Source organism: Mesocricetus auratus, unplaced genomic scaffold, assembly GCF_017639785.1.
Source record: "Mesocricetus auratus isolate SY011 unplaced genomic scaffold, BCM_Maur_2.0 Super-Scaffold_100029, whole genome shotgun sequence".
Lineage (NCBI taxonomy): Eukaryota > Metazoa > Chordata > Mammalia > Rodentia > Cricetidae > Mesocricetus > Mesocricetus auratus.
In genome coordinates, this window is record NW_024429210.1 from 9,594,158 (window position 1) to 9,621,470 (window position 27,313).

Below are 27,313 nucleotides of genomic sequence, written 5' to 3' on the forward strand. Positions count from 1 at the left end.
ATGTGCCCCATGGCACAGTGTGAGAGTCACACTGTTACATCAAACTCAAGTCACAATTATCTCTTCCCTTCTGTTTGGCTTTGTAGGTCAGCTACTACTGAAAGCTTTTGCCCAAATGTTCAACCCTAACTGTTCTGAAATTCATGGCCAGAAAGAATTTTGAGTTTTGTGATGTGAACAATGCTAATAAAATCTCATTTCCCAACCACTGTTCTCTGTTATTTGAGTGATGAACAAGGAAGTAAACAGACAAAAAAGGAGGGGAGGAGCAGGAGGAGCAGGAGGAGGAACAGGAGAAGGAACAGGAGTAGGAGGAGGAAGTGGAGGAGGAGGAGAGGCAGGGGGAGCAGCAGGGGGGAGCATGGAGAGAAAGAGCAGGAGGAGATGATGGTGTCGGTATTCATTTATTCAATATTTAGAGGGTGTCTTCCATGAACTGGCCACTATTCTAGACCCAGAAAAAAAAGGAAACGGGGCATTCTGACCCTCGCAGAGTATCTAGTTCAACTAGTTGCTATCCTCGGTGGTCCCTAATTGAACCGCAAAAATCATTTTCACCTCTGCAAAGGGCATCCAAAGACCCTGGAGACCTGAGAAAGGGCAGATCATCTTGTAATAGGTTAACATGCCCACACACACACACACACACACACAGATGTACAAGGACTGGATTTTATAGGGTTTAGGAAATTCCCCCCGGGTGGATGAGAGCACACAACCATCTTTTCCATTAGTTAGAGGGATGAGCAGGGGAAGAAAGCAGATGGCGAACTCTGGAATGCCATGGTGAATCACTCGTGCTCTGAAGGTGCACGGCTCTGCCAGACTCCAGCTTAATATGGACCACGTGTGGGATCCGCGGGCTGCGTGGAGATGGCGCATTCCCATCCAGTCACCGCGAGCAAACGGTTATTTCCTTTTAAAGGGCTTTTGCAGTGCTGCCTCCCCCCCCGGGCAGAGCTCCTTGCTGCCAAGCCTATTTTTATGGTTTGTCTCCAAAACAAGTGCAAAATAGTGTTGGCTTCAGTGGAGTCCTCCCTCTGGCCACTGGAACGCCATCTGCAAGCTGAGGGGAAACAGTAAACACGACAGGTTAAGTCACTCATTACTAATATTTTCCTTAAGCTCTGAAACTTTTTAAACAAACAACAACAACAATTGTCTCATAATAACCTTCCAGAGGTTAACAGCCAGCAGGTGGTCCGGCTCAGCTGAAATGCAACCCAGACAGCTGTTTGATTATAAACTGTTGGTTCTTATGGCGATCAGGGGAAAACTCCTTGCCGAAAGGGGGTCTTCTCTTAAAAATCCCTAATGAAACAACACATAAATGTCAAAATGACAAAAATAAGGAAGTGTGTCATAGACTAAGCATTTTAATGTCCTTTCTGGCTTCCTCCAGAGTGTACTCTGGACCTAGCCACATTTAATGGCACGGATTCTGAAAGAGGCGGTACACAGCATGAATTTTTATGACCCAAATAAAACTTGAAGAGAGTCACTTTCTCTGCCACAGTCAGTGTCCTCAGCAGATGTGTGGGAGGTTCAGGTTTCAAATCAGCCACCAGAGCCAACATTTTACCTGGACCCAGAGGCATACAGAGTACAATGCCCGGATGTAAGGAAACCCAGAGATGTGTAGCATTATACTGTTTGTCCCTGAGCCAGTAAAGCATGGCAGGGATTCCCCCCGGGAAGCCCTTGTGGAGCTAACGAAAATTCTGAGAGCTGATAAAATGGGTGGAGAATGGGGAATGAAAAGTTTCTAATCAAAACCTTACATTAACGCCACACAGTCCCACGGAATGATGGCTCTGGCTGTTTTCTTGCCTGACAAAAAAAAGATCACTCCCTAAGTCAGTATTTAATTACAAGTGTATTATATTACAATAAAAAAAACATTTCAGGAAGTTCATAAAACAAAACAAAAAATTAGTTGAACCTTTTTAATATGGAAACGAAATGCTGAAATACAAAAGACTCCTAGGGAAAAGGCTACAAGGGCAGTGTTTTAAATAGAAATAAGGAATGGAAATGTAAAGAGTGAAAAAGAATTTCACAGATCCTAGTTTAGTTGTGGCTAATCAGTAGGGAAGGGAGGCTTCAGAGTATGAAGACAGACAGTTTGGGGTTTGGTACATGTGTGATTGAATCTGATCCATCTATACAAGCAAGAAGTAGCAACCAGGCAAATCCCCAGAGATAGGGGGCATGGGGAGAAGAGAGAAGAGGGAGAGACCTCCACAGGAAAACCACAATCTAAGTAACAAAGTGACCAAAAACATTTTTTTCAGAAAAAAATACTGCAGTAGGGGAAAAGAGACCTCCATGTAAAACCAGACTCCCCTCCAACAAGGAAGAAAAACAAAAATTTATGACCCAGGAGTGGGAGGGAGGAAGGAGCTATAGATAAAAAAAAAATCACAAAGGTGAAACCTTACAGGTGAGCTGTACTCCAGCTAAGCAAGCTTAACAGGAATCTTGATGAGCCAGGCCAATGTGACCAGCAAAACCTGAGGGGTGATGGGCCCCAAAACCTTGACACACCAGCGACAATCACTGTCAAGAATAGAAGAGGCTGGTCCAACAAAATTAGCAGAGTCTTTTCAAGACTGGAAAACATAAATGAGCATGAAGCTCTAGAGATACAAAAGGGGGCTGGAGAGATGGCTAGGCTCACAAGCAAAAATACAAGAGATACAAAAGGACCTAACTAAACTTTGGCTCAGGGGAGAAGTTTGTCACTAGTTTGCAGAAAAGGGCATGGCAATGACATCAGAGCAGGAAGCACCTTTTAATTTTGATAAAACCAAGTCCAGACAAGATCCTTTGAGGGCTTTTATGTCACACCAGACCCAGAGAGTGAAATTCCTCAATGGTGGCTGTAGTTTAAATAAGAACGATCCCCCATTGGTCATAGTTTGAAAGCTTGGCCTCCAACTGCTGGCACTATGCTGAGAGAAGCTAAAAAACGCCAGGAGGCCGAGATGAAGGAAGCAGGTCTCTAGAGATGGCCTTGGAAGGCTATGTTCTGCCTCTGTACCACTCTCTCCTTCTCCTTTCCCTCCCTCCCTCCTACCCTCCCTCCAGGGAATAAGACACACTCATGCTACTCACCAACCGCATGGCACGGAACCAAATGTAATGGTACATTTGGGAGGCTAAGGCAAGGGAATCACAGGTTAGAGTCTCTAGGCTACATGGTGAAGCCATGTCTGGGGAGGTGGGAGGGATCAGACACTGATGGCCTTTACCCGGACACAAGCTTACAAACTACAGCCCATGGCAGAACTGCCACCTCACTATTTTTGTAAACTAAGGTTGATACAATACAGTTATGCCCACGGATTATATCGGTGCCCAGAGCTCTTTTACATTCCAACTGCAGATTTGAATGGCTGCACAGGAGACTACACCCACACACACACACCAAACCTAAAATACAGTGTGATCCAGGTTCATCCCAATTCTTACATTGTACCCATTTGAAATATTCCCATAAAGAGAAGCGTCCCATCAACTGGTAGTCTACCTGTCATATGTGCTGCACCTACAGGAAAGTCAGGATGTGCTCCAGACTCTACTTCCTAGATTTTACCATGAGGTGGTTCCCTGATATTCTCCCATAGTAACCAAAAGCTATTATGGGACTTCTGTTTTTGATAATTTTGCTTATTTTGTTTTCAGAGTGTCATTAAAATATTTTATGTCACGTATATTTAATTTTTTATCAGTGCTTAAAAAAGTGCCCCCGCTTCTATGTAGAAACTTATTCATCTCATGCGTCCTTCTGAGACAATCACCTGTGACTGAGAACTTTATTGAGGGATTCCTCTACTCACCGAGCATGTCTCCCCATCCATGGGGTCCCTATTCTCCCTAGAAGCTATGTCCCCTTGGTGGGAAATGGTTTGTAGTAAATAAAATTAAAAACCTGGAGTATTAATACAAGGCGACCATTATTTTCATACCTTCTTGCAGTTAAATTTTGAAAACATGACTTTTCAGAAAAAGAGTGTTAAGTATGGGTTTACATGGATTCTTCCAATTCAAATATCTTTGGAACTAGATTTTTATCTTTATCTTATTGATGTCTCACTATCATTATTCCCTTAAAAAAGATTTATTTATTTATCTGTGTGTGTATGTCTGTATGTACACACACATGAGGAGGCCAGAAGGAGGTGTCTGGTGCCTTAGAGCTTGAGCCACAGGTGTTTGTGAGATGCCTGGCTTGTTCATAGAAGCTGGTACCTGAACTCTGGTCCTCATGATTTTGCAGCTAGTGCTCTTAACCCCCGAGGCATCTCCCTAGCCCATTCATTACCATTTCTAACCAAGTCAGGATAAATACCTCTTTGAATTATCCTATTTGCACATAGGAGTAGACCTTATATGCTTGTATGAAATATCCTCATGAAACTTGCTACCATGTACAGTGCCTGCATGCCAGCTCTGTCAGCAGGCTGAGTAGATGCACAATTCCTGAAGCATTCATTATCTGACTTCTCAGGGAAGATTTGCCAACATCTACCACAAGCTATGAGCTGAGCCTAGTTTCAACTTTTCAAAGGCTGACTTGGACTTTCTGAACTTAAAGGACAGCCCTTACTTTAAACGTACCCACGATAATATACACACCATCCACACAGGACAGAATACGTGACCTAGAAGATGTGCTAAACTCAAGTTCAAGATCATGTCTTCTAGGAACGATCTGAAATCATAGATGTAGCAAGAAATTTTCATCACTCCAGCAACAGATGGAAGGAACTGAAGATCATTATGTTAATAAAAATAAGCCACCTCCTGAAACACAATTATTTTGTGTTTTCTCTCTTGTGAGATATAAAACATATGGTATACATAGATATGGAATATATGGGTATACATAGATATATAGAGATAAGGCGTATAAGGGAACACACACACACACCTTGGTTAGGGTTACTAGTGCTACAATGAAACACCATGACCAAAGCAACCTAGGAGGAAGGAGTTTATCTGACTCCCACTTCCTCATCACAGTTCATCATCAAAGGAAGTCAGGGCAGGAACTCAAATAGAGCAGGAACCTGGGGGCGGGAGCTGATGCAGAGGCCATGGAGAGGTGCTGCTTACTGGCTTGCTCCTCATGGCTGTTGGAAAATGTAGGACTATCAGAAAAGGGAAGGGAATGATTGGGAGTGGGAAATAAAGTTAAAGTGGAGGATTACAGAAGACACTTGAACAAAAGGTTTTTAGTGACTCCATCACCTGAAGTCAAGAATAGTGGCTCACACCTGTAATCTCAGAACTAAGGAGACTTAGAAGGGAGAATGACCAGTCTAAGCTACATAGTGAGCTTCAAGACAGCCTGGGATACAGATTAGACCCTGTCTCAAAAACTGAGAGGAGAGAGAGACAGAGACAGACAGAGAGAGAGAGAGAGACAGAGAGAGAGAGAGAGACAGAGACAGAGACAGAGACAGAGAGACAGAGAGAAAGAGGGAGAATCCAAATCTTTAAAAATAAAGATAATAAAATAATGTGGACTTCCTGAAAGAAAATAACAAATAGGCAAGAAAATAGAGGTTCAGAGGGTCAATCTGATGACCCAACATCCAATTTGTAAAGACTCCTTAACAAATACATTTTGAAATGGTGAGATAAAAGTTATCAGGCAAGTGACATAATTTCTATGAAGTAAAATTATGATCTTCTGATGATACCCCATCTTTGGCACTCCAAGCAAAAGGATAATAAGCAGAAGTGATTTAAATGATGTGAACTATGTTCTTACTTTGTCAGCAAATACACTAAAGATATATAGTAAATACATCATTGTGAGACTTCACAGTAAGACTAGAATGAATATTCCCTGTATATATGTACCCGTGTGCGTGCATGTGTGTGTGTGTGTGTGTGTATGTGTGTACCCGTGTGTGTGTGTTCATATAAATACGTCCCAGGTGTGTGTGTGTGTGTGCATACATATGGGAACCAGATGTTGACATCAAGTGTCTTCCTTGGATGCTCTCTACCTTATTTTGAGGGGATCACTCACTGAACCTGGAGCTCCTAAATGCAGCTAGGCTCGCTGGCCAGTGTGTTTCAGGGACCCAGTCTATGTGTGACTTTTAGGTGGGTGCTGAAGATCTACAATCAGGTCCTTACGCCTGCAAGTATTCTACCAATTGAGCCATCTCCCTCACCCCATAAAGTGCAAATTCTTAGGCTATTCCAGTGAGAGCCCAGTCGTGTGCTATGGTGTGACATTTGGAGTGCCGTAGGACTTTCCAACCGCACTAACATGCTGGTTACCCTGGATTCATGACTTCAAAATCTTGGGAGTAATGACTTTCAATGCAGAATTCTTTGCCCAGCCAAACTGAAAATAAATGGAAACTCAGAGAAGCCAGCAACGCAGAACAGACATGATGTCCTTCGTTGTCATAGCTCCCTGAACCCTGTCTTAGAAGCTGATGTAATGAGTCATGTGAAGAAAACAAATGAATGTTTGGGGACAGCTGAGAACCATAGGACCCAACCCAAAACGAAGGAGAATGGCCTTGGCGGCAGCTATGTCATGGCTGTACAGGAAGGGGATCCCAAGGTTTTCTGTTCACTTTCAAGTGGAATTAATCAAATACTTTTGGAGATGGGAACTATATCTGACAGATCAAATAGGGAAAATTAAGAAAACATTCAATAATTGTTTCAACATATAGTACAACCACTATTGAAAAGATATCCTATGGGTGATAAAGGAATTTCACCAGTTACATCCAAGGAAGTATAGGCAAAAAAAAAATTATTTTATCGTATTATTTCTAGGTTAAGACATCTCAGTTCTGGTTCACTGCCTGCCCCGGTGTATGAAGACCAACATGTCTCAAAAATATGGTTGTTGTATTACTTAGGAACCTAGGTGACAATTATCAGTAGTTCCTTCCTCGTTCCTTTTATTTTTTTTTTATTTTTTGGTTTTCCGAGACAGGGTTTCTCTGTATTGCTTTGGAGACTGTCCTGGAACTCACTCTGTAGACCAGGCTGGCCTCGAACTCACAGAGATCCACCTCTCTGCCTCCTGAGTGCTGGGATTAAAGGTGTGTGCCACCACCGCCCGGCTCCTTCCTTGTTCCTAATTATCACTCTTGAGTATAAATGGGACATGAGCATGGCCTAAACCTCTGTCATTTTGAGAACATGCTTGTTAGTCAACAAAACCTAGAACTGGGACAAAAATCATAGAAACCCATGCACAAGAACAGAAGAACACTTAGAAACAAATCATAGTGCACCGCTGATGTTCTACTGGCAATGCGTTTGACATTGCCCTAGTGAAAACTCTGACTATAATGCTGAGTGGAAAAGCTGGACATAGTTACACTGAGAGGCTGGTAGCAGATAAGATGGTGGTGATCTAAAAGAGGAGCCAACAGTCGCCATCTAAAATGGGATTTTTAAAGTATGGTAGTTAAGGCATATTGTTTTATCAACATGTGATGAACACTGGAGAAAAGAGTTTTGAGTGTTATTAGAGGGAGCTCTGTGGGTGATGGAAGCAGGCGATGAGAATCTGATTGAGAGCTGCTGTCTCTGAATAGGCCACTTTAAGTATGTATGACTTTTAAAGCAAAGTAACTTACAATAGCAATTCTAAAGTCTAGCTTTAATGACCATTTTGATCTTCAAGAGAACTTGATATAGTTTTGTTTTCTGGTCATCTTGTGCAATCCATGCCATCAAAGTTAAAGTTGTCTACACTCTTGCCTATCCTATGTCTCGAAGCTTCTCCTTGACTGACTTAGTAGCCTTGAGACTTGGAGGGGGAGCAGGGTCGAGACTAAGCATAGCATCCAGGCTCTCCCAAGAGTGAAACAGTGCCATCACAATCCCTACCGATTCACCTAAAAAGGAAACCCTTCACAGAGCCATGCCTAGGATTAATGCTGGAGAAAGAGCAGAAGAGAGAAGAAATTATGAGCGTCTCTGCATGAATTCTTACACCCTGAGACAGGTTTTCAAAATTAACTCCCAGTCCAAGGATTTCTCACTTTTTTTTAAGTTTCCCATACATTAATAAAAGGATAATCAAGTGAGGGCTTCCAAATGGCCCATCCTTTCTGTGCTTTGTCTGGGCAGAGAGGTGAACCTCCCTGAATATGCATGGCCTGACATAGTTTGTAAGGTTATAAGAACACCCTGCCTTCCCAAGCTGCCCCTGGGCTGGGCCGGGCTGCTCTAAGACAAGAGAAGCTTCTAGAGTATATACCCAGTGAGTCCGGCAAGGTTCAACAAGCCATCCAAACAAAGGACTGGAAACACTCCAAGAACTATAGATCATCAGGAGAAGTGTTGATAGTTCTCCAATACCAATTGAAAATGGAACTAATAGCCTTTCTATGTGCTAGGAATTATCCTAATTCCTTTATGTACTTCATGTGGTTGATTTTCTATTTCACAAATAAGAAACCCTGCAGCAGAAGGTTAAGAATCTGGCTCACATTTGCAGAGGTCATCAGTTGCAGAGGGACAATTTGGAGGTAGCTGTTTGAGTGGTCTTGGGGACTCTGTCTGGTCAGGCTGAAATACCTGGAGTAAGAATCATTTTTCTCAAACTCCACACGTGCATTCTGCACCAGAGAGCAAGCTCTGCTTCACAAAGACACAGTTGCTACTGACAATTCACAAAGCGTGGATGTGTGGGAAACAATCATTCCAGGCTGCATAGGTCTACTATTTATATGAAGCTATTTAACTTAATTACAAATAATTTAGGCTACAGATGGGAGCAAAGCAACATTAAGGATCTTGATTTTGAAACCGTTCTAAAATAGCTTTTAAAATCTAGGAGGCAAATTGTCTTTCCAAATGGAAATGAATGTGTGGTGCAGCAAAGTCTTAAGGTTATTAGCATCTTTTGCTGAGCCCTCATCTATTTCCTTTGTCATTTAGGCAACGCCGAGTTTTTAATGTTAGCTCTGTGATCTGAGTTGAAGCTCAAGACACTTGCTACTCCAATCAGTGGCTGTTCCTGCAACCTAAGGACATCACACTCGCTTAAGGATTTCACTCAAGTGTGGACCAAGCACTCGGGGAAGAGTCAGAGCAAGCACATATGCACACATGCTCGCACACACACGTGAGTGTGCACATGGTTCAGGAGAGAGGCAATAGCCTCAGCCGTCCCCATTCCATGGTACCTGTGAGGCTCCATTATGAAGGCAGAGCCAGGAAACATGTTTTTAGGAATTCAGAGTATCATGTTTCATAATTTGATTTAAATCAATTATCCCATCCTTCCCTGGAACAGGCACAAGCTCCAAAAATACAAGATGTAAATGGAACCAGCTGCAGCCTTTGGCCAGGATGGATGTCAGTCGGTGTAATCAGTCTCCTTTCGAAGTGCATTACTGTTGAGGCCCAGAGATTGCGTGAAACACTTCCAGTGCCCTGGAAGGGACCACAGAGGTAACAGGCTATGGAAGGGGTGAAATGGAAGGAGCTAATCTTCTCTGTCCTGGCTTGTTTTGCCCAAAACTCTTAAAATAATTCATTTATTCCTCTGGGGAAGACCAGGACACTCACGTCTATTATTGGCAGCCTTCAAGCATGGCCCTTAATATATGGATATTTACTAAACCACATAATCGCCCTGTGTTATCCCATTACAGGGCTCAACCTTGCTGAGCTCTGCGGCCCTGGGTGTGAAGATCAATTGTGAGAGGTTCGCATGTGTTTATAAAGGAAGCCATGAGCACACTCGGCAATCAAGCATGTCATTTAGACCCAACACACTGCCCAACAAATGGATCCCATGCGGAGGATTTGGCATCCTTCCACTGAAATCCTTCGCTTTAATTGATTTAAAATGATAATTCAATTAAAATAATTATTCTAATCAAACTTTGTATCTTTTTGGCAGGTTTCATGGAGGCCTCTGCCCCCAGTGTTATTTTAGCATTTTCTTTATTTGTTTTCTTGCCCAGCTGACTTTGGTTCTTTAAATCTTTGGGAAAGTTTATGTCATTGCGCAATCACTGCACCTTTCTGAAGCTTTCCACTCAGGAATAGAGTATGAGAAAGTAAACTATCCTAGAGAGACCTTATGCTTTGAATTGTGGCCAGCAGGAATGAAGAAATAACTGGGTATGGGACATAGTAAGAGTCACCCATCTATTCATCGACAATGCAGGCCTCAAGGTGGCCAGCTGGGGTTAAAGCTATAAGGGAAGTATGAATGGTGGTCTCTTCCTCCCTTTTATTCTCAGCACCCCCCCCATTTTTCTTTCCGGGGCTATTGTATTCTTGACATATATAACATCCATGTTATATATGGGAAATTTGCATATAACTTCTAATATTTGAAATATCGTCATAACAGTGATCCCATTCTTCCCTGCAGCTGTGTTGACTGGCATGTCAGACGGGCTGGTGTGGAAGAGGAGCAGAAAGCAGCCGGGCCAGCGGGCACCTGGGCAGCTGCAGCAGCACTGTCGGCATCTTCCAACTGGAATACTATATAGTAAATGTGAGTAGTTGAGAAATGTGTCTTAACTTTTTGCACACATAAAATTTTCAAAGATAGTAGTCTCGTATCGTTTACACGATGGTCAAGTTTTGCTATTAAAACTTTTTCTGAAAAAAAAAAAGGTGAAAACTCCAGGTGTGTGTTTCCCTGAGGGTTGCCAGCTCACCTGAACCTCTGATGCCTGGGAACTGAGATGTGAATTCTTCTGTTCCTTGCCATGTTCACACGGATGCTAAAAAGACTTGGTATAGAAAAGGTGGACCCTTCCTGGAGTTGCTCTGGGATGAGCACTGGATCAGGAGCCTGGACACTTAATTTGCCAGCTCTGATGCCAGTTAGCTGTAAGACTTAGAAAAATCCTTCTTATCTTTCTGGGATTCAGTGTGACCACCAGACGATATGAGCTATAAAATTGAATTCAGATTCGTGTGTCTACTTTTAGCCACAAGAACCCAAATTTTTGTGACTGCAATATTAATCCCATTTGAATTTTGTCTCCAAAAAAAACTGGGCTTCAGCAAGGTACCAGGCCAGGCTTGATTATACCTTCCTGGCAGAAATTCAAACTTCTTGATCCAAGGGAATGCCTGTTTATCAGTGTCTTGTAAGTGCAATTCACAAAGAAATAACCTTGCACTTCCGTTGAGGATGCTTTGATAGAGTGTCCTTCTTACACATGATAAAATACACACCCGGACACATGTCAGACAGAGTTGCTCACACACCTGGAGACAAAGGCACACACTGAAAATGAGGAGAGGCAGAGCTCAGCAGAAGTCAGGGGGACCCACACTTGGTTCGCTGACTAGTCACAGCACTGTCCCCTGCTCTAGGTTGGACCCACCTCAAGATTTACACGGAAGAATCGGCCAGGTGATGAGATGGTTCAGTACGAAAAGGCATCTAGCCCCAAACCTGATCTAAATTTCATCCCTGGGACACATGTGATCAAAAAGAGTAAAGACTCTCATATGTTGTCCTCTAACTTCCACATGGTACATACCACACACACACACACACACACACACACACACACACACACACACACATGAATTAAAAAATGTTCTTTGAAAAACTCTTTTGTGTGGAAAAACCTGAGGATCTGTGGCAAGAAAGGTCATCAAACTCCATTCAAAAGGAAACTAGGTCAACAGAAAGTTTCTTCCCAAACGTTCTTTTCTTCTACCCAGAGGTGTGCATCACAGGGGAGTCTGCTACCACATCACATCCTCTTGCCCATTGCAATTGCACAAGGCTCACCAACTGAAACAATTTGAGTGTCTAGGAAAACAAGCCTCATGTGCATGTGTAGAAGCCAGGCCAAATTCCAAGAACAAAGAGACTGGTGTCTTAAAATGGTACTGTTGTTTCCTTTTGTTGCTTTAAAATGTCATTCTGGATATCTAGAAAAGTGAAAAATAATAGAAAAAGAGAAATGTCTCATAAAGGATTAGCCAAAACCCTTTTAGTATGAAAGACCCATCTAGTAACCTGCTTGCTGGTGTGGAGGGACATTTGACCAGTTATTCCCCCATGACCATGGGTACAAGTTTGACCCAGGGGCATGCAGAGTATGCAGGGTCCCAGGCTATTCCACAAGTGTTTTGACTCCGCTGTTCCGATGACAGACCTGGGAACATGCATTTAACTACGAGTCCATGCTGCATCAACCACACTCCAGGGCAGGCCCCTTACTCAGGAGTAGTTAACCAACACAAAACAGACTTCATGGTTTTTTTGTGTGTGCATTTTTGCTTTATTTTCCTACTTTTTGTCATGTTGATTTTTTAGCTTGTTTCTGGTTTTGGTTTTTGTTGATTTTCCCCCATTGGTTTATTTTTTCTTTTTGAGAGACAGAGAAAGAAAATAAACATGAAGTTGGGTGGTTAGGAAGGTTGGGAGGAACTGGTAAGGGAAAGAACATAACAAAATAAATTGTATGGTAAATTTTAATTAAATAGAATATATATTAAATGTTATAGTCAACCAATCAATAAGATCTCCATGGCTCTTCTGACAGTGTACAACCTCCAGACTACCCCTCAGAACTGCTACCCTGGATAGACATCCTTGACAGCTCTGACTTATTGGCACGCCTCCCATAAGTGTACTTTGCAACCTTGTGTCACTCACCAGAATGCCCCAGCTGAGTCTCTAAAGGAATTCCAGAAGAGCCAGTACCAGGCTAAGGGCTAAGGGCCTGGACTACCTCATGTCATCTACCAAAAGGCTAAAGACTTCCCCTTTCTTCCAGGAAATTGGGCTAATAAGTGCAATTATCATCAGTGGCTACTCCACACCATTGCATAAGACACAGATTTCTGTCTTTACCCAAAGATTAGCAGCAGGTATTACAATAATCCCAGCTTTGTGTTTCTGTCCTCTTCAAAAGACTAGAATTGCTTCATAGCCTGTGTAATGGGATGAAGAAGCCTACTCAGCTGAGTGCAAAAGTATCTGTCACATATCTGTTCTGTGTAGAAACAAAACCCTGAGTAAATAAGGAAAGAAATAAGGGTTCATGTGTGGCTGATGAATTCATACTTTCTTAACATTCACTAAAATTAAACCATCCCATACTGAAGTTATATAAAATGCACACAGAAAGGTTAGCAGTGCAAAAAAAAGGGGGAGGGGGAGATTTGGGCACAGAAGGAGTGTGTATGAGAGGTCTTTGTGGAGAAAGTGAAGTGATGGGTCATGCCTCAAGCATCCAAGAACTTTAAGTTCTTTGGATGTACTTCAGTCCTGAATCCTCACTTGATGCACTGACATTGCCTGTAACCATGGGATATAACTGTAGAGTCCTTCCCTGCTTTACAGAACAAAATTAGGTGGCTATCCAGTATAAACACAGCTCCCGCATAAACCACAGTCATCAGCCATCATCTTTATAATGGTGACTGTGCTTTTCCTGTCATGAAAACAGGAGGCCATGGCACTGCTCCCAATGCAGAAGGAAACAGTCAGCCCCACCACCGATGGTCGTGTAGCAGTCACTGGCAGCCCAGTGAGCTTGGATAAAGAAATTCAAAGACGCTTCTCCTCCTCTGGGACTCTCTAGGAGGTAAGCTCACTGTGCCAAGTGTGACAGTGACTTGGAGAGACAGTGCAGCATTGTAGTTCACCACACAGATTCTGCGGGCTGACTGAGAGGTGTGAGCCTGGTACTAGGTCATAAATCTCTGCTAGACAATGTAAAGAGTTTCCCGGGCCTCTAGTCCTCACCTGTAAAATGGGCACTGTTACATCTTGGCTACTGGGTGTCCTCTAAAGCCATGCATTAAACATTTAACAGGCAGCCATTGGCACTAACTACTGGGAGTGGGACCGTTGACAGATGGAGTCTACTGGAAGAGGTTAGGTCACTGGGTCATGCCTTTGAGGATATTTTCTCTGACCTCTTCTCTGTGTTTTTGCTCCCTGGCTGCCATGAAGTGAGGAGCCTCCTCTGCCACCACACTCCCTTCATCATGCTCTGCCTCCTCACACACCCAGGCAGTCAGGCAGGCAGCTATGGATTGGAACCTGAGTCACTAAGCCTAAATGATTTTTTTTCTTCTTTTACTTCCTAGGTATCTTATCACTGACAGAAAGCTGACTGGCACCGGTAGAGTATGTTAGTGGGAAGAACAAAAGCATCCTACAAGCTCCATGTGGGTATTCTGTGCTAAGAAGACATCTCCCTCACACCAGTTGTCAGCACCTAGGAACAGAGATGTAGGCCCCCACCCCAGAGCAACTGGCCCTTCCCTATAGCAGAGAACCCAAGCTCGTCTAAACATCGGACCATGCAACCATGCACAAGAGCTCTTCCTTCTTTATGCTCTAAGGTCCATTATTTCCAGTGAGACAAGGTTGGCTGTAAGTGTTGCAGCTTTAATGAAAGAGTATCCTGGCACTGGGGAGCCAAAGGATACTAAGTGGTACAGCTTACAGGGAAAAGTATCCTGGCAATCAGGAGTCGAGGAATACCACAGGTTACAGCAAGCACAGCAACCCACAGGCCTGCTGAGGGAAAGGTTTTCCCAGTGTAACAGCTCTGCTCCAGCATAGGATGGTTTCCTGAGCCAAGCTGTTACAGTTCTGCTCCCATCCCGAGAATGTAACAACTCTGCTTCTCTAGGAGAAGTTCTCATTACCTGTTGAAAAGTGTTACAGAGCTGCTCCACTCAGCTCTGCCCAGTCTCTGTCTCTGTTCCTGGGAAACAAGGTCTACACCTAAACCTCATTCAAGGTATTTATTGGGAGGGAAGAATCCAGGAGAGTGGCTGCCTTTGCCATCGTGAAGAAGACATCAGCAAAATGAACAGGCACAAGTTTATATGGGGCTTCTTAGAGGCAGAATTGTTCCAGGGAGATGTTCAGGGTGGGGATTTGTGGGATTTCAGTCCCTTGAGTTTCAATTGGCTAGTTCTCATGCTCAGGGATTGGTTGGTTTTCCCTTCTCAGGGACTGGTTGGTTTTCCCTGCTCAGGGATTGGCTGGTTTTCTGCTTAGTTGGTCAGGAGTAGATTTGGCTCTGGTTTCAGGGTCAAAGTGTTTCTTTCCCCGGCCCATTTTACACTTTTGACTCTAATTTCAGGGCCAGGGCATATTTGTTTTACTGGCTCTAATTCTAGGGCCAAAGTGTGTTTCTTTGGCTCTGGTTCAGGGTCAGGGTGCATTTCTTTGATTCTGGTTGCAGGACCAAAGTGTGTTTCTTTTGGCTCTGCTCAGGGCTGTGTTTCTTTGGGTGGCCCCTTTTCCCTACAGTGGCAGGTAAGCATATTTTCTACAAGAACACTTCTTAGCCCTTATGGCTACTCCCATGTGACAGAAGGCCACTCCCTTCCATCCCTCAACACTGACACAGACAGAATCCTAACTCTGCCCTCTATTCACCCCTTAACTAGGGACCTCCTTTTATTCTCTGTCTGTGTTGCCCATAAAAGTCCAAATAGTACAAGCATGTATCATCTTCCAAAACCCCCCTCCCCAGTGCTCAGGGCTGACAAGGTCCCTTTGGTAGATACCCCTGAGTACTTTCTTACTCTTCTCACTGCTCTAATTGAGTGGGTCCAGGGGTATCTGATGAAAGGGAGTTGACTATGGTCCAGAATGAGAAAATACTTTATGTGTCAACCAAAGCCAGCAGGAATGAGAGTTCTGCTAGGAAGATTCTGGGAGGGTGTTTAAGGTCCAATAAGCAAATGCACTGTGATCAAATAATAGCATACAGAATGTGTTCATGGATGACGGCTTTGGTATTTGCAAGGCCCTTCCATCAGCCTGTCCACCAGCCTGAGAATAGGCCTCTATGCATATAACCTGATTTAGAAACTGGGTAACACCCTCAGGTTAACTATAATTTTTCTCACAATTAAAGAGCTTCAATACTGTCACAATTAACCCTTATTTTTTTTTCCCTTGGGAAGAAGAGCCCAAGCTGTTATGAGCTAGTCATCGTTCAGTTCCAGGCTAACCATCCAGCAAAAGCCTAAGCCATCAGCAAAAGCCTAAGGGAAGGAAGCCCGGGATAGGCAGGATTTCTGTGGGAAAACAGAAACAAGAAATGACAGAAAGATATTTTTCCCAGGATAAACACACTGACCAGGTACCATGGTCATGAGGGCTCACAATGACTGGGAAAAGAGTAACCCAAAAAATACTTTAGGTTCAGCATGATAGAGTTTTTTGAAATGTATACATTATCTCTTACATAGATTTGCACATCCAGGTGCTTAGGGGACAAGCTACCTTTCCAAAGAGCATGGAAGATAACAGAGAAGGGCAAAGTCACATCTAACCACCAGAGGGTGAGGTAGAATAATGTCTATTAACCCACCACAGAGAATTAAAAGATATACTTGGCTTACCACTTAGTGTTTCTGAGTCAAGGAGAGCAAGATGAAGGTCCTTTTCTTCTAGAATATAATATAATTGGCATCTAGGACCAAACACAATGTCACGCTCCTTTAATTGCAGCCCTCAAGAGGCTAGCAGGCAGATCTTTGTGAGTTTAAGGCCAGCCTGGTCTATGCAGAGAGTTTCAGAATAGACAGGACTACACAGTGAGATCTTGTTTCAAAATCAAATGGGCATCTATTATACCTTAGGTCTGATTAACAGCGGTCTATATGGAGGAGGTTATAATACATGGAACTATACAAGAATCCTTTCCCTCCGTCAGCATAGTCCTCCAAGCCTCTCTCTTGAGTCTATTCATTGTTCATAGAGTCTCCAGGATTCCCAGGCACAGGGATGATGCCTGTGTTGCTATATGAAATATTGTTGGGCCTGTTTATTTTAATATGCCTTCAGATATTTTCAGGGTTTTCTCTTACTTCCATGTTGGGGGTCTTTCTACCAGTTTGGAAAAGTGCCCCCTTACTCAAGTCCCCAAGCGCATCAGATAGACTTGAAAGCTTAGGCATTTTCTATGCAGCCCTCTGTTCCTGTCACACCAGGGAGCCACCACGGAGGAGGAGGGGAAGCCATGGGAGGAGGGAGGGAATGCTCTCAGAGTTTCGTTTACGCCCCAGAGGCCCCAGAGGCTGTACCACCCACAGTCTTCCCTCCCAGTCTCTCAAATACATCAGAGCAACGTGAAATATGAAAACGCGCCCAGACGCTCCCAGTTTCTGGGGCCTTCAGTCCAGCCTCTGCCACCTGTGAGGAGCCGAGCAGAGCCTAGCTCTGGGAATATAAAATTAGTTGCCACTGGTGCCTTGTCAATCAACATTCAATCCCATGCAAAGGCAAAACTACATATGTAACCATGTGCCTGCCACATGTAGGAATGCTCTGAGCCACCTCACAGAGAAGTGACCGCTCCTCCAGGGAACTTGTTACAGCCCTGCCATCGGACTTTGGGATCCAGGTGGTGGAAGGAAGGAGGAGGAGGGGTGAATGGGTCCCTACAGGTACGAACCTTCCCAAAAGTATGGGAAGGATAAAAGACATACAGGACAAGCGTGGCAGTCCCTTCTGGAGGCTCAGCATCCTCTGAAAGTGGCAGTGTCCGAGCAATGGTCTTAAAGTGACGATGACATGACACCACCACTGTTAAAGCAAAACGAAAACAAATGTCAAAAGCAAAAGCCGTGGGTCAAGGACATCGTGAGAATAAGAGGAGTGAAGAGGCACAAGCAGGAAACTGGAAGATAAGAATAGCTTTTATATCTGTGAGCCACACGGCACGGCAGCCCCACAACACTTCCAAGAGGAAACTGAGTTTATCAGGGAGCACAAAAGATGACGGCAATAAGGAGTAAGAACACATAGTGATGATCACCTGAGCTTTTCAGGGCCGTCTCCGGGAGCTTTGTGTGCAGCTTCCAAGACCAATCTTGTCCACCGTGTTAATGGCCAAAGCACAGGCATGAACATGTGCTCCTGCCTTTCAGTGGTACAGTGGAGAAATCACACCGGCACCCCGCTCTACCCCACCCCTGTCACTCGTCACTCATGCATGGACATCAACTGATGAAACTTCACAGAACTCCTACCCCAACTCCTAGCTTCCCATGAAAATCCCCTTCAAATTACATTTGTTCCTGTCTACAGAGCATTACAGCACCACTGATTTGTCAAAGACACCTGCAGCAATGAAACCATCTTCGGACTGAGACTTTAGAATAATTGGCATGCCCAGTAGTTCCCCACGGATCGAGTTAAGACATACAATGAAACCTGAATACCACTGTCCTAAATTCCCTGGAATACATTGCTCAGATGCCCCCATCATAGCATATAGTTCCCTCTGGAGACAGTGACGGGTAAGCACACCTTACAATGTCTGAGCCACCCCTTTGAGACTTTAAGCAGGGAGGAATAAGGGATTCCTAATCAAAAGGAATGTTTTTCTTCTCTAACCAAAACAGCTTTAACAGCAATCAATTCTTCCACGGGCAGAGTCTTTCGCAGGTACAAGCATTCCCAGCTCTGTCACCACATTTGATACTCACCAGCTCTGAAGCCCAGAAATGTGTGCATTTGCAGTCAACACCTCAGGACAACAACAGCAAAAAGACAAAGCTGCCCTAAGCAGTACACAGAGGGTACTTAGCACCTCAGGCAACTGTTCCCTGCGACCAGCACCCCACTCCTCCCCTGCCCCAGGGTTTCCTTGCCTATCTTTTTCAACACCATGTGTCTGCATCTCTATATATTATCATCAGATGATGTGATGCAGCTGTTTTCTGGGTTTCGTTCTTTTTACTCCTTCCTCATACTCCAATAAGCTTTTTCAAATGGCGCCCACATACTTCAAAAGAGAATGTTTGTTTTGTGACCCCTTGGGCATGTCCTTCCCAACTGGATCACCTGGCTCATTTGCTCTCCTTGGGATTCATGTGCATAGCATCCCCAGGCCCTTCCTGTGTTCCGTTTTCCTACTCCCATTCCTGCAGCCATAGGAGCAAGTTGGTGCTGGATGAATTCTGCTAACTTCAAAACAAAATTACTTATTTAAGTCTGAGATGCTGAACCTCAACCCTGCACCTCCTGCCCAAGGATTTCCAAGCTGAAAGGAACTGTGAAAGCCAACTGTCTCACTGAAAAGGTAAGTGAATAGGGATCCAAATCCAGGCCTTACCCTTTTTGTCTTTCCAGCACATTTGACATCCAGCCCAGAATATCTCCCATCTGCCCTTTGTGTTAGACAACCGTTGCCCAAGTATGTTTTATACTAACTCAAACTCCAAATGGAAGTCACCTTACAGACCTCTTCTCTTATTCCCAAACCTGCTGCTCTTCCTGGCGACGGTACCCAGTGGCATCCTTGATTTGGATGCCATTCGCTTCCCTTGTGTTTACCCCCATCCTCCCCCTCCCCCGCCTACATTCTCAACACCCTAGTTCAAACCACCAAGACCTCTTCCTGAATTCCATAAACAGCTTCCAGAGTGGCCATCCAGATTTTCCTCTCACCTACTGCCCATGATAATCACATCTTCTTGCCACCAGCAGTTCAGTGAAGCAAAAATTTGATCATTTTCCTGCCCCCAACTAATTTGTGAGTCCTCTTGGTGCAAGAGAAGAGTCTAGATTCTGAGCAGGACTACCATGACTAGACATGTTTTGTTCCTTCCTTTACTTCAGATCCCTCTGAACTTACGATCTCAGGAGTACCTCACTGGTCCCCATTATTCTTTCAACCACTTCCTTGCTTGAAACTGACAAGGAGGCCTCTCCATCTCTCATGACAACACACAATCCCTCTGAAGTTCTACACCAAACCAGTGGCCAAGAGACAACAACCTAGAGTCATGTGAGGTCAATATCATCAAGTCACAAACACCACAGATGGTCAATATATTGATCCAGCAAAAAGAGAATAAAGATATACTCCAGGGTGCTTCACAGAGCAAACTAAATTATCATGGTGGAAAATGGGAGGGTGTGTATGGGACTGAACGTGAAGGCACTAGAATTGTGTCAGGTAAAGGGGCCTCAGTCTGGGAACCCTGTCCTATAATATAGGACTTTGTATCCCGGTCCAAGTAGTAGGATTACCCTTGGAAGATATGGGGCAAAGAGAAATGCCAAAGTTACCCCAACAGATGGAAAAGTGGAGTTTTTCAAAGGCCATGGAAGCTCCATATGCTACACAGTGCAAGCACGTTTGATGACAACATGCTGCTGTAGGGACCAGGGGACACCCCATTTGCCAAGGTAAAAGGATAGCAAGGGTGGTACTGATGAGGAGCTGCATGAACCAGGATTCAGGGGAGGAGACACTACTGCATTGACCAGTGCCTTCCTGCTCAAAGTAGAGTCGATCACTTTAGTGGTGATGATAGGCAAGGAGGACACAATCAACCTGACTAGGTTGTCATTGTAAAAATGACATTGGCTAGGTGACTTAAACAACAAATATTTATTTTATACCATTATTTTATACTTAGAGTTTAAGACCAAGGTGGCAAAAGAGACTGTGTCTGGAAAGGGCCCGCTGTCTAGTTCAGATGTCTAAGTTCACAGACATGATCCGTCTCTGTAGCCACATGTAAGAGCACTTACTTCAGTCCTGGGAAATCCAAATTTATGGCATAGTTACCTCCTAAGAACAAAACCTCCTAGTCCCATCTAATTGACTATTAGAATTTCAACATATGATTTTCAAGAGAAACACAAACATACAGTATAGTGACTATAATTAATTGCAAGACTAGACAACAAGATATGCCCAACTCATGAAGAGACAGATAGTTGACAGAGCCTGGAAAGCTAGGGGCACCTAGGCAAGCAACTAACCATGGAGGGTTTTGTCCAAACCTAAATCATGGGTGGGTGATCAGGAATTATCCAACATGAGAAACAATGATCTCCAGAAGTCACAGGTTGCTGAGCTGGCTAGTGTTTTGTCAATCTCACACAAGTTAGAGTCATTTGAAAAGATGGGACCTCAGTTGAGAAAATATCCCCATCAGATTGGCCTATGGGCCATTTTCTTGATTAATGATTGATGTAGAAGAGTCCAACCTATTGTAGAAGGTGCTACCCTGAGCAGGTGGTTTAGGGGTGAGTAACTAGCTGAGCAAGCAGGAGAATCAAAACAATGAGCACTCCTCCATGGCCTCTGCATCAGCTCCCACCTCCTATCCCTGCCCTGACCTCCAGGAATGATGGACTATATGCATAAGATAAAAGAAGCCTTTCCTCACAGGTTGCTTTTGGTCATGGTGCTTATCATAACAACAGAAATCTAAGTTTCCAAATAAAAGGTCCAGTGTGGTATAGCTCTCCTCTTCAAATTGGTGGTTGGTGGGTCCCAGAGAACCCTAAACAATACAGGCTGTTGAAACTGTTCTTGGGTGCCCACCAGAACTTGATGGTAGGATCCAACTGCTGAAGACATTACATGCTTTGCATAGGACTTGGAGAAATGAAGCTGGTACTGTTTGACCTGGAAGTTTCCTTCCTGCAGGCTGACTTTCAGACTACTGGAAGGTGCTAGAAAGACTTCTAGAGAAAAAAAATAATCAACAGACTTACCATCATGTGAATCCTGCAAGCTACGATAACAGGAGGTCTGGCAAGATACACTTGTGGGTGCAGTAATGACATGAATATCATGGGGGTAACCGTTGCCTTCTGATTAGATTTAAGGTCCATTCTACCAGAGGAAAGTCATGCTTTACTATAAATCTGGACAAGAAGCTTTGTCTGGAGCACTCATATGCCTTGGGGTGGGGGAATTAAACCTACTACTATTTTGCTAGACAGACTTAGTATCAAACTGCCTTCTACCTCTATACTTGTAGATTGTGTAGCTCTCAGTCCTCATCAGAGTAGTATCTTTGTAAAGTGGGCAGACATTAACTCACAACTTATCAAAGTGAAAAGAACAAGTGTCTATGGAGTGCTTGGCAATAAATGGGAAATCTATACCATACACCCTCCCTGGAGGCTCAAGAAACATCCCCAAATAAGTTGGGGGAGACACTGTAAGAGACAGAAGTCAGGAAGGACCATGGTGAAACATCTTCCAGACATGTCAGAACCATTGACTGCACAAGACCTGAACAAGATAAAGCCAACCAACATTTCAATATGGACAGATGAAAGGAACAGGTGCCCCTACTCCTAGATAAGGTACTACTGATGCTTGATGGCTGCTGAAGGAGAGTCACTTTTCTTAAGAAATTGAGGCTGACCATACCATGCTCCATGTATGCCCACACCTGTATACATGGGCAGCATTCATTGACTCCATAGATTATACAATTTAAAAAGCAAAGAGAAGGTGAAGTTGGGAAGGAACATGGAGGGAGCAGGAGGATCTGGAAAGAATTGGAAAGAGGGGGTGATAGGTAAGCATGTTTGAAATATAGATAATACATATATGGAATTCTCAAAGAATAAATTAAAATACTATAGATTTTTAAAAGAGCAGCATGGATGAGGAAGGGGCTCGTAAGCTCCACCCCTAGCTGAGGAACTATTGGTAATTGACAGCTGCCGGGGAATGTGGACAGAGGTACATGACCCATGCTCCATTGGATAACCCTATATCCATACACACATGAGCACTCTAATTGTTGGTAAGGAGAAATGGTGACTCTTGAGGAATTTGAAAGGGAGGTGGGAGAATATTATCAAAATACATTGCATGCCTATATTTTCAAAGAATAGATAAAAATGTTTTAAATGATTCACAGGATACTAAATCCTTTCTTGTTCACAATGGGTATAGACATATGAGTGGTTTACAAATCTATCTACCCTCACATGAACCATCATAGGTGTAATTGTAAAGGCTGCAGTTTCTTGCTGACAAAATTTTTATAGCATTTTTAGTAAAAGCCACTGTAGTGATGAGGCTCAAGCAGATGCCTGAGACACGGAGCCTTCCCAGCTGGATTTTGTAAGGAAAATACACTCTTGTGCCATAGAGAAAATGGCAGAGATTAATACCACCTTTACAGATCTCAGTATGAGCTGGGTATGGTGGCAAATGCTTGTAATCCCAGAACTCAGGAGGAGGAAACAGGGAAATCAGGAATTATAAGGTCAGATTCATTTGTGTAACAACTTGAGCCCAGCATAGGGTACTTGAAGCCTCAAGATTACAATACTTTTTTTAAAAAATTGGGGAGCCAAGGAGAGGGCTGTACCTGACTCTTTTTCTTGTTATGGCAACCCTTTATTCTTCTACTGGATCGTCTTGTCCATCCTTAATATGAGGGCATGTGTGTAGTCTTGTTGCAACTTGATACCATGTTTGGCATCTGTCTTACTGCAGTTTTAAGGAGGTGGAATCAGCTGAGCTCCTTCTAAATGTCCTTTACATCAATGATGTCATGGTTACCGAACACTACATCGTCTTTCCCTCTGAAGCTAGTTTTACCCTTCTGCTCCAAGGTCTGTTTGCCTGTTGTTACTTCCCCTCTCAGAAATGGCACTGGTTTTTCTTTTTATTTTCCATATATCTCAGAATAACAAGTTTTTGAAATTCAAAGAACAGCTAATAACAATACTCTTCAAATTGTTCCACACAATAGAAGCAGAAAGGTCATTGCCAAACTCTTTTCACGAGGCTACAATGACCTTGGTACCCAAACCACACAAAGACACAACTAAGATAGAGAACTACAGACCAGTCTCCCTCATGAACATTGATGGAAAAATATTCAGTAAAAATACTGGCAAATCAAATCCAAGAACACATCAGAAAACTCATCCACCATGATCAAGTAGGCTTCATCCCAGGGATGCAGGGATGGTTTAACATATGAAAATCTATCAATGTAATCCACCATATAAGCAATCTGAAAGAACAAAAAGCAAATGATCATCTCACTAAATGCTGAAAATGCCTTTGATAAAATCGAACACCCCTTCATGATAAAGGTCTTGGAGAGATCAGGGATAACAGGAACATACCTAAACATAATAAAGGCAATATACAGCAAACCAACAGCCAACATCAAACTAAATGGAGAGAAACTCAAGATGATTCCCCTAAAATCAGGAACAAGACAAGGCTGTCCACTCTCTCCATACCTCTTCAATATTGTACTTGAAGTTCTTGCTAGAGCAGTAAGACAACAAAAGGAGATCAAGGGGATACAAATGGGAAAGGAAGAAGTCAAACTTTCATTATTTGCAGATAATATGATAGTCTATATAAGTGACCTGAAGAATTCTACCAGGGAACTCCTACAGCTGATAAACACCTTCAGCAAAGTGGCAGGATACAAGGTTAACTCAAAAAAATCAGTAGTCCTACTGTATATAGAAAACAAATGTGCTGAGAAAGAAACCAGAGAAACATCACACCCTTTACAATTGCCACAAACAACATAAAATATCTTGGGGTAACTCCAACCAAGGTGAAAGACCTGTATGCCAAGAACTCTGAGTCACTAAAAAAAGAAATTAAAGAAGATACCAGAGCCGGGCGGTGGTGGCGCATGCCTTTAATCCCAGCACTCGGGAGGCAGAGGCAGGCAGATCTCTGTGAGTTCGAGGCCAGGCTGGACCGATAGCCTCCAAAACAATACAGAGAAACCCTGACTCGTAAAAAAAAAAAAAAAAAAAAAAAAAGATACCAGAAAATGGAAAGATTCCCCATGCTCTTCGATAGGTAGGATCAACATAATAAAAATGGTATTCATACAAAAGCAATCTACAAATTCAATGCAATCTCTATCAAAATACCAGCACAGACCTTGAAAGGACAATTCTCAACTTTACATGTAAAAAGAAAAGACACAGGATAGACAAAAAAAAATCCTGTACAATAAAGGAACTTCAAGAGGCATCACCATCCCTGACTTCAATCTCTACTATAGAAATATAGTAATGAAAACAGCTTGGTATGGACACAAAAATAGACAGATCAATTGAATCAAATTGAAGACCCTGATATTAACCCACACACCTATCAACACCTAATCTTAGACAAAGAAGCTAAAATTATACAATGAAAAAAACAAAGCATTCGTCAATAAATGGTGCTGGCATTAACTGGATAATGGCATGTAGAAGACTGCAGATAGATCCACCATGCACAAAACTTAAGTCCAAATGAATCAAATACCTCAACATAAATCCAACCACACTGAACCTCTTATAAGAGAAAGTGGGAAGTACCCTTAAACGAATTGGTGCAAGAGACAGCTTCCTGAACATAACACCAGTAGTACAGACACTGAGATCGACAATTAATAAAAGGGATCTCCTGAAACTAAAAAGCTTCTATAAGGCAAAGGACACAGTCAGCAAGACAAAAAGGCAGCCCACAGAATGGGGAAAGATATTCACCAACCCCACATCTGACAGAGGGCTGATCTCCAAAATTTTACAAAATAAACTCAAGAAGCTAGCCACCAAAACACGAAATAATCCAATTAAAAAGTTGGGTACAGAACTAAATAGAGAATTCTCAATAGAGGAGTCTAAAATGCCTGATAGACACTTAAGAAAGTGCTCAACATCCTTAGTCATCAGGGAAATGAAAAACAAAACAACTCTGAGATACCATCTTACTCCTGTCAGAATGGCTAAAATCAAAAACACCAATGACAGTTTATGCTGGAGAGGATTTTGGAGAAAGGGGAACACTCCTCCACTGCTGGTGGGAATGCAAACTTCTACAACCACTTTGGAAATCAGTATGGAGATTCCTCAGGAAAATGGGAATCAATCTACCACAAGATCCAGCAACTCCACTCTTAGGCATATACCCAAAAGATGTACATTCATACAATAAGGACATCTGTTTTACTGTTCATGGCAGCATTATTTGTAATAGCCAGAACCTAGATGCCCCTCAACCGAGGAGTGGATAGAGAAAATGTGGTACATTTACACAATGGAGTACTACTCAGCGGGGAAAAAAAACAATGGAATCTTGAAATTCACAGGCAAATGGATGGCACTAGAAGAAACCATCCTGAGTGAGGTAACACAGTCATAAAAAGACAAACATGGTGTGTACTCACTCATATATGGATTTTAGACACGGAGCAGGGGATTGCTAGTCTACAATACCACTGCCAGAGAGTCTGGGAAACAAGGAGGACCCTAAGAGAGATACACATGGTCCCCTGGAGAAGAGGAATGGAATGGGACAGGATCTCCTGAGCATATTGGGAGCATGGGGGAAGGGAGAGGAAGTGGGGAGAAATAGAGGGGAGGGGAGGATATGAGGGAACAAGAAGATTGAGTTAGGAGGAGAATAGAGGAGAGCAGGATAACAGATACAATAACAGAGGGAGAGATCTGGCACTAGTGAGATTTCCAGAGATCTACAAGGATGACACCAACTGGTAATCTAAGCAATATTGGGGAGGCCACCTTAAATGCCCTTCTCCGATAATGAGATTGATGACTACCTTATATGCCATCCTAGAGCCTTCATCCAGTAGCTGATGGAAGCAGAGGCAGACACCCAGAGCTAAACACTGAACTGGACTCCTGGAATCCACTTGCAGAGAGGGAAGAGTGATGAGCAAGAGGGTCAAGACTGGGCTGGTGAAACCCACAGAGACAGCTGACCTGTACAAGTGAGAGCTCATGGACCCCAGCCTGATGGCTGAGAGGCCAGCATGGGACTGATCCAGATCCCCTGAATGTGGGTGTCAGTGAAGAAGCCTCAGCAATCTATGGAGCCTCAGGTAGTAGATCAGTATTCATCCCTGGCATACGAATGAACTTGGGGAGCCCATTCCACATGGAGAGATGCTCTCTCAACCTGGAGACTTGGGGGAGGGTCTAGACCCTGCCCTGGATTATATGACAGACTTTGGAGATTCCTCCATGGAGGGCCTCAGCCTCCCTGAAGAGGGAAGGGGGATGGGGTGGGGAAGGAGGGGAGGAAGAGGGAGCTGGGATTGACATGTGAAGCAAGCTTGTTTCTAATTTAAATTAAAAACAAAGACAAAAAGTATGACAAGTTTTCCGTCTATGTCTCTACTTTCATCTTCTTCCCATGCATTCCCAAGGCCTACCAATTCTTACCCTGCCTCAGTTTCAAGTCATTTCATCCTCATAGACCCAATGTGAATGACAATGAGCATTCCTTTATTGCCACAACAAAAGACAAATGAGAAAAATCTAAGGTATACAGCTACATTTCTACAGTTAGACCTTTTTATTCCCCTGGTATAAATGAACAAGTTGAGCCCCTGCCAGGAATTTAATACAAGACAGGCCACCACTGTGTGTCCCAATAAGGTTCCTGGAAGGAGCCTTCGGAGGCAAGCCTATAACCATAACTAGAGGTCCAGCCTACATACAGCACAGAAACAGAGGCAAAAGGTCACATGATTTGACTGGGATGGGCAAAAGCTGGGCAGAAAGTAT

The 27,313-nt window shown here is 43.4% G+C and overlaps 1 long non-coding RNA gene across 1 annotated transcript in view; it reads right to left on the minus strand.

Moving 5' to 3' along the window:
- Positions 1–658: 658 nt before the first annotated feature.
- Positions 659–27,313, minus strand: part of LOC121134707 — a 43,059-nt gene continuing 16,404 nt past the window's right edge. The window contains exons 2-6 of the long non-coding RNA XR_005871830.1: positions 17,464–17,560; positions 16,375–16,445; positions 1,782–1,830; positions 1,174–1,311; positions 659–1,066 (exon numbers count right to left, since the gene is read on the minus strand). This is a non-coding gene — a long non-coding RNA (uncharacterized LOC121134707). The remainder of the gene's footprint in view (positions 1,067–1,173; positions 1,312–1,781; positions 1,831–16,374; positions 16,446–17,463; positions 17,561–27,313) is intronic.